This window comes from Camelus bactrianus, chromosome 7, assembly GCF_048773025.1.
Source record: "Camelus bactrianus isolate YW-2024 breed Bactrian camel chromosome 7, ASM4877302v1, whole genome shotgun sequence".
Classification (NCBI taxonomy): Eukaryota; Metazoa; Chordata; class Mammalia; order Artiodactyla; family Camelidae; genus Camelus; species Camelus bactrianus.
The window spans coordinates 68917673-68933032 of record NC_133545.1 but is presented as its reverse complement, the minus strand read 5'-3'; the positions used below and the strand labels follow the sequence as shown (position 1 = coordinate 68933032).

Here is a 15360-nt window from a genome sequence, read left to right as displayed (position 1 = left end):
TATCACACGGTGAGCTGACTTTTGGGTCATTATTTTTAATCTGCTATAGTGAACACTTGTATTATTTATAAATGAATCTCTGTTACTGGCAGATGTCAGTTTCTGACTATAAAGCAAGACTTTTGTGTTACCAAATAAATAATTACAATTACATTATCTAGAATAAATCCAGCATTTTTTTTTTTTGGTTTATTGACTAGAATGTTTGATGTTAAAATTAGTATTCACATAGACCAGACATTTATATCATTCTAAATGGCATTTTCAGTTAGAGAAAACATAATAGATCTTCATTATAAATTATTTTAAGAGTAGATGAAAGCTCAATGAATATCGTGATGGGCTTATTGATATCCATTTATTATTTTTAAAAATATATATTATAATCGCTGTCATTAAGAGCTTTAAAATTTTAGATGTGGGGGGAATATTAACACATAAACATCAAGGGTAGTAAAAAAAAAATGAATACTATAATTTATGACATATATTCCTACATCCTTTGTGGTATACAAATTCAAAATGAAGAGATGGAAGAGCCTTCTTTAATAAGTTGAAGCAAGAATGCACATGATATATTTGTGACATAATGAAAAGAATGGACCAACCTGAACAATGAATTGACGTGGGAATAACAGGAAAGAAAAATTTAGCAAAATTCTATTTTCTAAGTGTCTAGGTACTGTTATTTTTTTTAAATTGTCAATATTATGATCAGCTTATAAGAGATAGTTCACAATATATATTTACTACATATGTTTTTACTGATACTAATGTAGTCAACTAAATACAAAAATAATTAACTATAATAATTTGAAACTACATTTATTTTAAAGTGTTTGCTTCTTTAAAATTGCAATATAATAAATGTAAGTAAAACCAAAATAATGTCTGACTCACATAAGGGATAACCATGGCTTCTAGGTAGCTTAGATTTATTATTACTATTTTATGAAATAAATGAAATAGTGATGTTCAGAGAGACTAATTATTCAGTATCTCAGTTTTAATATCTTTTCCAAAAAATAATCCTTTCTCTTTCCATAGTAACCTTTGTGGGTTACTGTTACAACATTTATTCTTAACTCCATAGTTAATTCTCTGAAAGGCATTATTCTACATACAAGCTACATCTCTAGTGCCATTACTGATTGTCTTCTGTTTATTTTTGTTGGCCTGTTTCAAGTCCAGATTTCTGCTTGGCTGAACATCAGTGATCATACAAGTGGGGGATGTGTGGTAGGCTTAGAGACACCAACCATTTCATTGAACTTTCAGCTAGTTACATGTTTAATGTCTAGATTTTTGAGTCAGATTTAATTTTATAGAATCATTCACAGTTTCGCTACGATTCTTAATTTCTTCCTCTCTTTCAAGTCTCTAAATGTTGTTTATTTATTTTCATAATAATGCTTTAAAAAAACAAACGTGAAGACCAGAAAAATGACTACCTGTCTATAGTTTCCACACAATCTTTGAAATTATTGTACATGTTGAATAAATAATCAAGTAGTTATAACATAAAAGTAATATTTATACTTGATTTAAAAATTATAAAATTAGGATAGAAAATAATACAGTAGGAAAATTATGTCTAACTAATGAATTCTACTTCTGTACATGTTTCTTTACAAAAACATTTGAAACATAAAGGAGACCAATCTGCCCTCTGGATAGCTGAACTGAGTCAGTGAGCTGAGAATAAATGTATAAATTTTTAGATAAAACTGCTTATGGAATGATCTGGTTATTCTCATTTTCCATAAATCATAAAATAATCCATTAAGCCCATTTTGCTTAGAATGCCTCATAGCTAATTTGGAATAGTAAAGATATGGAGACAAAATTCATTTAGCATATTAAATGGTTAGCACTATAAATGCTGCTGCTCTGTGTGGTATTATAAAAAGCCCTCCCCAAACAGGTAAGACACATTTTTTAGAGAGCTGTTTTATTTTATAGTTTTTAAACATTACTGGAATTTACACATAATCTCCTATCATTTAAATTTATGCTCCTATTTATGGTATGTATTAAAAATCTAGCTCCTCCTTATTTGAAGACACTCAAATGTTGTTAATGCCGAGGTAATACACAAAAGGAAAAATGGAAAATTAGGCAGTTTTCCAGTTGGTTAATAAAAAGCCACAATACCTATTTACTTCATATATCCCAAACCTTAAGTCAAAATTTCTGAATATGAGCAAAATAAGGTAGACATCAGTCCTCAACAGTCTAAGTGAATTATTTTTGTCTATATAGACATAGACTGTCTAGTATTCTGAAAATCTACATGTGAGCCACTATTCAGACATTACCCATTGTCAAAGACAATGCCATTGGAAAAATAAAGTTATGGTACGTCGAAACTTAGAAATGTTTATGTAATGTGATGCCTAACCATGTGGGTTTCTCAAGGATGTTAAGAATAAAGGATAAGGATATGTCAGTATTAGTGGAGGAGGGTGCTACACTTGGAATGAGATATTTCCCAGGCTAACTGCACCAATAGACTGTACTGAAGTTCAGGAAGAGCAAAGGGAGGATGAGAGGGGGCGTTGTAGGAAATGAGAGCATATGTAGGAGGATATCGCATTACACAGAGCTTCAAAACTGATCATAAAATCTTAGACTTTGTTCTGAGGGAAGAAAGTAACTGGTGGGCTGGGATGAGGACACTGAGTGAACACAGATGGAAGGGGAAAACTGCCGCAAGATCAAGAAAGGAAAAAAATACGAGAGGAACTAAGTTGAATATCCTGAATCGTGTGTTAAAGTTATAAACTGCATCACAACTGGAAAATTTGAAATTGGGATTTTTTTGCAGATGGAAGTCCAATAACATTTAACAGAGAAAAAAAATTAGAGAACATGAAATAAATCTGTTGAGCTATTTATACCATAAAATTAATTTTATCTTAAGCATTCTCTTATATTACTCTAATTTTTTGTATCTTCTTTTGCCTTCCAAAACTAAATAAAGTCATCATACTCCTCTATTTTGTATCCTCCTTGCACTCTTAAAAATAAACAAGGCAAAATGGAAAAGATGCATATGAATAGGTTATCAGGAAGACGTGACTGGTTGTGAGTCAGAAGCTTTGACACACAGTATTTTGGAAGAGGGAGTTCAACTGAACCTTAAATGTATGGTCAAACCACACTGTTTACCTTCCACTAATCTTTTATTTTATGTTTTAAAATGTTGCCACTGTTTGACACATTATAATTGCTTCAATGCTGGGAGATCGGTGGTCATGCACCATCAGGGAAGAGATCAGGGCAATGCTGTTTTTCCTGTTTTCCTACCCTTATTGCTATGATAAAGGCAGGTGTTCTGTGTGACTGCTTCACAGAACCAAAGGGTGAATATCAAAAGACGTAAAGCCTACTGCTATTGTGTGGCTCCTACATCATGATTACGACTGTCCCCTTCGTCCTCCCTCTCTCCAGCACTAGCATTAAATTAGAGAAGCGCAAGCTGAGAACATAGAAAGATGCTAGTTCTCTACCAGCCACTTTCACAGCCTTTGGAATTGGAGCACCTGGGTTTGAGCCCAGGCTCTGCTGCTCTGTATACTCTAGTTGTGTGACTCTGACTTTTACCTCTCTAAGGCTGTTTTCTCTTAAGTGACCAGTACATATAAACTTTTTGCTATTATTTTTATTATTATTATTTTCAAATCCTATTTATATTCCCCACAAATGTTCTAGGAGATAGACATGAATTTATTCACTTGACAGTTAAGGATATTCCCTATGCTCCAGAGGTTACAACTAATAATTAACAGAGCTGGAATGCACAGTAATTACATGCATGGGCAAGGTATTATAATAGAAGATAGTAGGCTTAACTGCTCAGGTTGTTGCTACATGAAACGTGTGACTGTAAAAATTCATGGCAAAAAAGATGTGGTTTGTGTACTGAGAAAAGTTTCTGTGAACAAGGAGCTATTATTTCTAATCTTACTCTATGGCAAGTTGCCTTGTTTCTTCACATGCTCAGAATGATAACCAGTGGCCTGTGTGACACATGATAGACCTGAGAAACTAAGATAAGTTTTTTTCCAAGGATTAATTGGGAAATACATTTTAGACACATAAAGATAAATTTGGCTGGTTGCAAAATTCATTTTTCTTGTTGACCAACACTTTCTTGAATTTGATTCTTTTTACATATTACAAATTTTACACATAAATTGTTTTATACTTGTCCCTTTGTCCTCAATGATCCTTTCCACATTAATATTTTATTCTGAATTCCATTCCCACCCTTCTACTTGAAGGGCCATGAACACCAACGACTTTCTTGTCCCAACCTCCAGACTTTTCCCAAGGCTTTCTGTTGTTGTTCCTCGGCATTTTCATTCAATATGGAAATTCTGCCTATTATAAGGTATGATTTTCAGTTTTGACTCAATTCTGTGTTTGTTTCACCTCTGTCTCTATTTCCTCTTTCTTTATTATTTCTTACCTAGCTTTACCAAAAGTACTTTTGCTAACTTTCAGTCTTGGCCTTTTTATATTTTTTTTCTCCTTAGTTATAACTCAGAACTTCACAGTCAGGACCTCCACAACTGCATGTCTACTACCTTTTCTCCTTCAGCTCAGTATCTGCCTAAGTGACACACTGCTTGAACGTCCCATCCAAATCATAACCTCAACAGAAACAGAAACTAAGCACTGCATATTCTCTCTTCTTAACACCAAGATCCTATAATTAAGCCAGATCTGATGATGCGCCAAATCTTATCAATGAAATCATCCTCAGTTTCAGTTATTCTTTGTTAACTATCAATTATTAATTTTGTATCCTTTAATCAAAAATGCTCTTATATTTTTTTCTTCCACCTTCAACATTCAAATATCTACAGTGATCATATCAAGACTAGATTTCTGCTTAGCTTCCTAGAAAACTTCTTTGATGCTCTATCCCTTTGTATCCAATCACTCCATCACATGCTCCTCTAGCAGTTTAAAATTATATAAAAGCTGCTTTCACCATATTAATTTCCCATTCAGTAATCCACAGTAGCTCTCTGTTTCATATATATAACTTTCTTTCAAGATTCCTCATAATTTGGCCTAATCCTAATGCCCAACTTTATTTCTTTCTATCTTCTAATCTGAAAAATGGTTATTCAGCATATTCTCTTACTAGTCATATTCCACCACCCAAAATAGTACATTTGCTATCAATTTCATGTCTTTGTTTTTCTGGTTTTCTTCTTTAATGAAAATATTTACTTTGTTCTATCTGTTTATCCAAACTCTTGCAGGCTATTATCAGAATTTACTTTCAAGTAACTAAAAGTTACTGTACGAAGAGGTTAGTAGTTATAAAGACCTGCGTTCAAAACATGGCTCTGGAATTCCCCAGATCATTGAACCTCTCTAATTTCCATTTTTTTTCATTATAAAATGCAAAAAAATTCCATGTGTCTATTTAGACTGTTATACTGATGAACTAAGATAACTACTTGGCATAGTGTTTGGACATGTAATCATTAATTTTTTACTGACCCTACCTCATGCCATGGGGCTGGGGTTGCAGAGCTGGATAAGACAGAGAGAGCATCAGTGTTCCGGCATTTATAGTGTTATAGGGGAAACAGACAGATATATATATATTTTTTTCCTCCAAGCAATTTTAATACATGGTTTCTGAAGGACAATATCATACTAAAAATATGGTGACTTAACTTGGGTGGAGACTGAGAATGAAGCAGCCAGAAAAGGCTTCTCTTAGAGAGAAACAGCTCAGTGGAGATCTGGAAGAATCTGTATAACAGAAGTTATACAGAAAAGTGTTCAGGAGTAACTCAAAAACAGTAGTTTACTGATGCTGTTTTATTGTTACTGCTGTTATTACTATCCTCTTGAAACCTTTATAAACACTTTATTCCCACTGACCTCTGTTCTCTGAAAATCTATTGCACTGTAAAATTCTTTTACTAGCATTGGCTTTCTTCTGTGCTTTTGCATTTAGTTTTATTCCTGTTCCTCTGTGCTTTGCAGTGTTCCTCCCATTTTCTGAAATGACCCAATTCTTGTCTTGACCTGCTTGGGAGCTAGCTTAAATACTCTCAGTCAAAATTGGATACTCCAAAATCAGGGCTTCCATGGCACTCTCCACATAACTATAACTGGTCATTGGTTTATGTTACAAACTCTTTCCTTCTCAAAGGCACATTCAGTTCTGAGGATAGAAAACATGTCCAATTTATCTTTCAACTACAAATCTATAAAGTTGGTATCATCATAAAATGAGCACCAAAAAAGCATTTGTTGAAAATAGGTTTTTTGACTTTGACAGTTATATGTCTCTAAGTAAATTCTAAGTTACTTAAGGCAGGATGCCTGTCTTAGTTTCATTTTATTTACTACTATCATAATATAGAACAAATAGTATTCTGTGTGTGTTGTATGTTGATTGATTATGAAGATATTTTTCACATCCACTTAAAGATAATAGAATATATTATTATCTTCTGGGTACAAAATTTGACATATTTAGAAAAATGATATGAAATGCACTATCCTATTTATTTTTCCCAACTTCCTGCCCAAGAAGATAAAAGCCATTTTAATATGAAATATTAGTTTCAGAATTTAAAAATAAAAAAGATAAAATTATTCCTTTACAAGGGAAAGCTCTTTATTGTTCCTCTAAATATTGCTCTTTGGTTACTAGTAGTCAAATCCTTTCCAGGATTAAAAATACTTCATAGTAAAAAAAAAAAGAAAAGTTCTTTGGTTTTGATTGTTGCTGCTTCAAAGATAATCTTTTTTAGATTAGATGTGAATCATTTATACCTAATACTCCATGGAAGTTTAAAGACTATAATATAAAATGTGCAATGAAAATCTAAATGGGGATAATATTTGTCATTGATTTAAAATATTCTGAGAGATTACCATTAGTTAAATGTTCAGGGAATCATTCTTTGTATTTCAGTGAGACAAAAGATCATTCTAAATTTTACATATTGTTCCAATTGCTTTTTAAGGATAAAAAGATGGTAGATCATTAAAATACTAATATATCTTCATAAAAGCAAGAACAGTAATTAATATTAGTTGACATTGTTGAAATAAAGACATTTTCACATATATTCAAGAAAAGTAAACATAAACTTTCCTTAAAAGGTCATAAAATTAATGTATATCCATGTTTACTAAATAATTAGCCTCTATTATATAAACCATAAAAATTATAATTCTCAGATCATTATATCAGAAGCACAAGAATGCTTCTAAATTCTTGTAATCTGTATTTTGATCTAGGATCATACAGTGCAGTGCGAAAGACTTCAGACTATTTGTGAACTAAATATACATTAATTAATAAAACTGAATGGTTTTTAACATGTTAAAAAAAACAAAAAAATTCTTTCATGCTATTATTTTTTCCAGGATTTAAAACAATGGAAAGGTTTTAAAGTTATTTAAAATTATATGCTTAACTTTTTGAGCTTATACTAAGAGTAAAAAAGGCATTGAAATAATAATTCTCCTAAGATTCAACAATGAGTCAATTTAGAGCTGTTAGGGAAAAAAAATGCCATTTGGTGAAAAATTATATGTAAACACTCATCTCAAGCACCACTTTGTAGCATGTTTTCTGAGTAGTGTAAAATACTTCCCCTTAAATAGAAACAGGATCTCAAGATCTCAGTCCAGCTATCAGTTTGGTACTCTACTGGCAGGAGAATATATACTACACATGTTGCTATTTGTATAACTGGTATAAATTTTGCCATTTTTAAAATAAATCAAGCCATTATTGATTATAAATTCTTCAACAAAAATATTTTTAACTTCATAGATACAAATCTACAAAAATTTGTCAACTATTAATATTTTGACATATACCAAAGTGCAAAATTATTTCATACATAAAAATAGAGAAGGTTAAAATTACTAATTGTAATTGTAATTTTGTGCGACTGTAATTTTGAAAGTAATGATTTAATAGTCTGTAACCTTCAATCACTTGACAGAAATGTTATATATCAAAATCACATGAAGTTATAATTTCAAATTACCTAAACATCTAATTAAAAACAGTCATTTCTTAAAAGTAGTTATTAAATTTCTAATGGTAAATTCATTATAGGGCTTATTTTACAAATTGAGTGCTTTTTAATAATAATTATGCAGCTTCTAAAGGGTGGTATATATTTTTATATGTATTTATATATACATAAAACTATTATTCAGAAACAACTCATCATTTAAGTATACTGGGTATTACTTTAAATATCGAGACTTGTGAACTAGAAAGGAAACCTTTTGTGCTATCAAACTAAGTTTTAAAGGTTATGAAATGTACTGATGAAAAAATTGCTTTATAAACTTGAAATATTTAACAGGTATACAGAGACTAAATACATAAGATATTTAAAACATTCATTTTTAGTACAGTAGATTTGTAAGTCTCACTATTATTATATCTGGAAGGATTTGAAGTTAGTGGTAAGAACTTTATAAGTAAAACCATGGAAGTTCAGGGGATAAGTCATTTGGACTATTTCACAGGAAAAAACCAATGCGTGTTTAATAAAAATTTAGGAATTTGACAATCAGTGTCCTGATGGCTGCTAAATTATGAGTATCCTCAGTTCCATTTCTGAAAGATGTATTCTTTAATGTCTGCTCCATAAACAATGGACAGGTAGTTCAATGTTTGCAGATGATTTGCTAAAATATAATGCAGAAATAGCCTTCAATATGTCAATAGCCTGTCTTCTCTGCAAGGAGGAAAGATTTAATCCAAATACAAAGAAAAGGTAACACACACGGAGTTGAACAAATGCAAAATGGAGTTTAAGCTTATACCTAGAATCAAAGAAAATAAATCAAACTGGGACCAAATGCATGACATTAACTGATTGTTTTCCTATTAAAAATAAGAATAAACTTAATACTTTTAAAGTTATAATAATTAGGCTACTAGTGGTTATTCACTAACTTAAATTAACAAGTATTATCAAGCGTCTAAAATGTGCCACACAGCGTGCTGTAGGAAATTGTGTAGCTTGATAAAAAGAATATGCTTTTACACAAAATACTTTATATTTCATATCTAATCTGAATTTAAAAAAAAACCCCTCCAAACTGAAAGCACATACCTTATCATCAGAGTCCTAGGTTAGGAAAACGGGAGGAGAATTAGAAAAAGAAGTATTCAGTGTTACAATTCAGAATCGTTATTAGGCAGAATGCCTTACTAGGTTAAACATATTTGATCACAATATCCCTTTTGAGACAGGAAGGGGGCAGGGCACAGCCATTCGAGGAACAACACAATGATTAACACCAGAATGGTGAAAGATTCAATCCCCAGTAAGCCTTGAGGCTCAAGATGGTGGGAGATTTGACTTCCTTGAGCTTCATTATATGCTCACTGTAACATATTAGTATGGTAAATAACATGCCCACAGGCACCACGGCAGTCCCAAGGCTAGCCACAAAAGGTCAAAGAGTGGGAAATGGTCAATTTCCTGGGAATCCCAGCCCCTTCCCTAGACTAGCTAGACTGGTCCTTCCACTCATTAGCATATGAAGCCACTGAGCCCCCCAAAACTGGCAACATGGTGCCTCGTGGCTGCCACCCTCTATCTCCCCCTTCTGAGATGGCCCGCACTCTGTGTATACATAGAGTGTGTACCTACTTTTACTCTAATCTGAGCACCCAACCCCCGTACCTCATGGCCTTTCTTTTGCCTTTTGATGTATCTCTCCAAAGAAATCTACCTTTACTCAACTGTGGCTCACTCATTCTTTTCTGTGCAAAGCCAAGGACCCACACTTAGCAGGGCACGTCCCACGGGCTCAACTAAAGCCTGGGACAGGGCCTTCCTCATGCCCCACACCCGTTTTCCTGCATCACTTTGAGATAAAATGATATAAATAAATCTTAATCTAGCTAACTGGTTAATCCAAAGTGGTTTCCAAAGACTCAAGTTTTTAGAAAAACTGCTTTACTTTTTGACTCCATGATTTAGACAATATCTTCATACTGTTCTCACAGTGAATATCCAGAAATGTATCAACCTATTAATAACTCATAAGGGAAGAGCTTAATTCAGTTGTTTTTAGTTTGTCAAAAACAGGCAGTGATTTTTCTTATAATGCTCTTTTTCTAACCTTCCAAGCATGTAGTATTGAGATGCTTTCTCTAGAATTTAAATCAGTATGTTATGAACACAAATGCCATATTACAATGTCTCATTTTTCCTCAATAGATAGGCATGTAGGCTGCATTTCTGCATAACTTCGTACATTCCACTAAAATTCTGAAGTTGGAATTCTGTTCAACCCACAGTCTACTCTCTGAGAATATTAGTGAATTAATGTTTTACATATGCCAAATGCATACTGTTCACACAGAAGAAACAAGGCATTTAAGGAGAGACCAGGGAACCCTGCTCCCTGTCAAACTGGGAACCTCTGAAGTACCTGATTGTTAAGCAGGTTATGTCATCTCCTGCCAATTAAATCCTCATGGAGGAAGACGAAAGGCAATTCTTTGACTTTGGCAATTCTTTGACTAAAATAGAATCTGCCTTTATCCTCAGAGAGCTTTCATTCGAAACTCAAACAATGGATCTCAGTTTTCTGGTAATGCTACCTTCAGTTATTATCCTTTTAATGTTAGTATGGACGTATTTCTGCTGTAGCCTCCCCCTTGTCTCCTCTGCCCTCTCACTTTAAAACCCCTACTTCCCTAAACTGTCAGGAAAAGCTGCTGCTGAACACTACACTGCTTATTATATTTATTGCTTCCTTTGTGTTAGTCTTCAGGAGAGAAATGTAGACTTCAATATAAATGTTATGTTATGAGTGACAGCACTCACAGAATCTTTTAAGTGTCATCCTTCATTCAGAGCACTGAAGTCCACAAAGAATTTCTATTCTATTTTAAACAAAGAGCCCAAAATAAAAAAGTAATAGATTTATCATTATATTATTGTTACTATTATTATATAATAAACTCCATGGTTAGCTCAACCTGTTTTATCAAAATGGATTTTGAGGCGTATTACTTCATTCTTTCCTTCTCTTAGTCCCCCTTTCCTCCTTTTCTTCCTTCAAGTTCAGTCATGTGTATCCTGCAACTACCTCTTTCCTGACTTGCTACATAAAAGCTATAACAGCAAAGTAACTTTCAATTGCACATCAAATGTTACCATGAAAATTTTACTTAAATCTGTTCTCTACTTAGGGTTATATGCATATGAGGGATATAACAATTATACCAACAACAACAAAAAAATCAAAAGTGCCAAAATTTGAGCATAGTTGTATGTTAATCAATATGGATTATTCCTGACATGAAAATGATGATACATGTCAAATTTGTACAATGGCTTATACTGAAATATGGAGTATCCACATTTTTAAAAGAGATTATTTGGAGTAATTCAAGGGTTCAAGCTGGCTGGTGATCTTTATTTCAGGTCCTCATTCTGATTTGCACTCTGTGGCTTTTTGCACAAAAGAAACACAAGACTAATTAACCCTTGAGAGATGAAGAAACGATCCTTAGCTGTTCAGAGTTTATGATGTGCAAATATATATGCTCTTTCAGACAAATTTCTCTAATCCCTATTATGGGACTATCACAATATATGCACTATTTATTTGTCTGCCTTTTCACCTGTATTGCTATGAGAGTATATATAATAGTATTACCTACAATACAAGGGAAGTGAGGAAAAACTGCTATAAGGAAGTAACACTTGAGTTGAGATTTGAAGGATGAGATGAATTTATGAAAGTAAACATCCGGGGGAAGATTCTTTCAAGAAATAGACACAATAAGTGCAAAGACCTAGAAGAAAAGAAACCAGGAATATAAAGGAACAGAAAGAAGAAAAGGGACTCCAGAGTGTTAGGAGAGGGTAAGGGAAGAGTGGTCCAAATAAGGATGCTGAAATAGGAAGGACCAAGACCAAAAAGTAGATTTCCCTAGTTGCTAGGATTAAAAGGAGGCAAGAAAACATCTTTAAACAGAGGTGATAGGCTACAGCTTGCTTTCCAAGAAGACTGGTCTGGCTTCAGTGTGATAACCTGATTGGCCAGGCCAAGTGGTGGTGAGCAGCAGGGAGGGAGCAGGATCTGAGTTAATAGTATTATTTTACCAAGTGGAACCATATGTCATGGTGACTTTATACATTTTGCCTGGTGCCCAGCAGAGAAGTCTACTTAGTCTATTACATACAGACATGATCTTACAGGCAAATATATTTTTGTATTTCCTAAATACTTTCTCACAAATCTAAGATCATGGCTTCTTGCCATTTTTTTTTTTGCCCATGATTCACCTTCTCTCTGACCTCAAATATGGCTTGCTTCCCTGAACTTAAATACGTACATTTGTAATAGCTTTCTTTTTATTTATTTTTTTATTTTAAAGAAACTGTGACTAATTAAAGGTTAAGGCTCTTATGTCATTATTTTACCCATGTGTATTTCAGAATATTCTTATGCATATATAATGATGGATGTGTCTACGAGAGACTGTCACATACGGACATGTCATCTACCAGACATAAGGTTGGAAACAGCTGTTGTAACAGAGTGCTAGAAAATACTAACTCACATGATAGCGAAATCTATACTTGCAACAGCATGCAATACAAATCATAAAAAAGAAAGAATGCCACTACCACCACCAACATTACCACCATCACCTTTTGAGATCCAAAAACTCACAAGCCTGAAAGTCACCCAAATTTGTAATGTTCTGAGAAATTATTTCTGCTTTGGATATTTGCAACAGTTGAGTGATGGACAATGCCCAGGCAAGCTCTATCCTGTATGGAACAGATCCGTTCAAAACAATCACTTTTTCCGCAACAGACATTTATTTCCTTAAGTTACATGGAAAACAGACTAAAGTCTATATTTACAAATATATGTTCAGCCAGTTTAAACTGACTTGTATTCCTTATTTTACACCTTTACAATCTTCTCTAAGATAATGCCATCACTATGGATATAAACACACACATATATATAATATATAGCTTTGTGTATAAAAGTTATATACCTATGTGCTACACATAATATGTATATTTCCTACTGAAAATATTTATAGAGAATTCACTACAGGACTTACACTTTAAATATAAATCAAACTGCATTTATTTTAATATCTTTTTTTCTAAGTCAGACTTTACTCTTTGGACCTAATTGAGGTCTGTGACTATAAATAACTTTGTTTCTGCATTCTCTTCCTTTTCTCATGCTCTGTGTCAACACTCAATTGGTCTCCACCCTGTTCATTAAACCCTTTTTCTAACAGATGTTGCTTTTTTCCTCCTTGTACTCTTTCATGTTATCCAGGAGAGATCAAAGGGTTTAGTCATTCTTGTCCATTGTATGCAGAGGTGTGTGGGTGAAATGTTGCATGATTCTGGTGTTCACTGTGTTCAGGCTGCCTTCTCAATGTTTCAGTTATTTTCTTTGATAATATTTGATATGTGTTGACTGCTTCAACTAATAGAAATCATCCTTAATCTAGCTACTTTTATGAGAACAAAGGGAAATAATGTAAAATATTGAAACAACATTCAAATTTTACCTATTCTGAAGAGACAACTGACTCATTTTCAATAAGGAAATACTATTTTTGTGAAAGTAATCATATACTTTTCCCTGAAATTACATTACATAGTTTATAATCATATTATGAATGCATGGAGAAAGAATGTAAAATACAACTATATTTTAAAAGTAGTTATCTGATGTTACTTACATATTCATTTTAATTACAAAAAAAACTTATAAAAGCTTGATGTAAGTGAAAAATTGGGTCCTTTATGTCCTCTTCTGAGTTTGTGAGTGAAAGCAGTAGAATGAAATGGAAAGAATTCTAAGCTGGCTATCAGGAGAACTGAGTTTAAGTTCAGCTTTTACCATTAAGTAGCCGTGGAATTTGAGAATACTGTTTAAGTGGTCTGAGTTTAGACTTCCTATATTATGAAATGAAGGCTAGGAATTAGAGGAGCTATATAGAAACTATAAGCTATGTATTTTATAAACATGTATTTTTAAGCAAGTATTTGTGGAAATTCTGGTCACAGTTTAACTCTGGACACATTGTTTTTTAAAGTAAGAAAGATATCAGATACTTCTGAGCTTTGTGCTCAGGATGTTAGGCTTTAAAAGTCGTGCGAATATCTAATTTTCCAACTTAAATTTCTGTACTAAAATCTTTCAGATCAAAATATTTTTCTTAGCAGCATAGTTGAAAAATACTTTTAATTTCTGTTTTAGAAGATTATTAAACTTTTTTAGACTTTGATAAGTATAAGGTAGAAAAGTAAGTGGGATTATATTTTTTGTCATTCATCTGGCAAACATACCATTTTATTTTTTAATTTCACCTGAAGTTGATTTTAATCAAGAGACTGGAAACTATTGACTGCTTCTGATGCACTTTATGAATAAGGAAATTTATCTGGATGTTTGCATGATAAAAATGGAAATATTTTGCTTACCACTTGCATATTTTTTCCCAGTCTTCTGTCAGATAAGTTATTACACTTTATTCTAGAAAAAACATTTTTACGTATGTCTAAGAGATTATGCAAACTTAGCATGAATCCTTAAAAATTCCATATTGTTGTTGCAAAAACGTGATTTAATGTCAAGGTAGTACCTAGGACTGCTATCTGGCATGACATAATACAAAGAATAGGTGTTCCTGCCTACAAATCTTACATTTGCTTCCATGATTTAGGCCAGCAAAGGGCAAGTCAATGTGGGACACTAAACATCCATCCTTTCCAGGTTAAGTAATTTAAATATGAGGTAAGACAGCTACTAAATGCCAACAAAAGATAAATCAAGAGAAGAAAAGTTTGCCAGGATAAAAGCACTTAAAAGGAGCTTGAACCCTGGCATGTATACAAAACCCCATTTGCAATACTAGAAAGATCCAGACTTTTAGCCTCTGTATAAAGCTTTGTGATAATCTCAAGTGAGGTAACTCAAAATAGAAGCTAGCCTCGTAGTTCTTAATCACTAGCCTATTATTTTAAAGTATATATCCATAATGCATACAGATAAGTAATTTTCATCACAAGAAAAATCCTGAGGTATAAAAATGTTGAGGAAACCAGTTTAATGTCATTTCAGTGGCAGCAAAAGTCACACAATGAATCAGTGACAGACCTGTGAATTGATTTTAGATCCCATTAGACTCCCTTTTTAACCACTCAGCAATTCCTGAGATTGCTTTCAGTGACCAAAGATGCACAATGGAATTAAAATGGCAGACTGGAAAATAAAAATAAAATAAAAATGGAAAGTAGTCGTTTTATGCAGTTTGATTTCTGACAATTT

General features: G+C 32.9%; 1 protein-coding gene across 3 annotated transcripts in view; it reads right to left on the bottom strand.

The window, feature by feature from the left end:
* The window catches only part of SEMA3A (semaphorin 3A), a 443880-nt gene that overhangs the window by 109464 nt on the left and 319056 nt on the right, over window positions 1-15360 (bottom strand). The gene's annotated exons all lie outside the window — the stretch shown is intronic.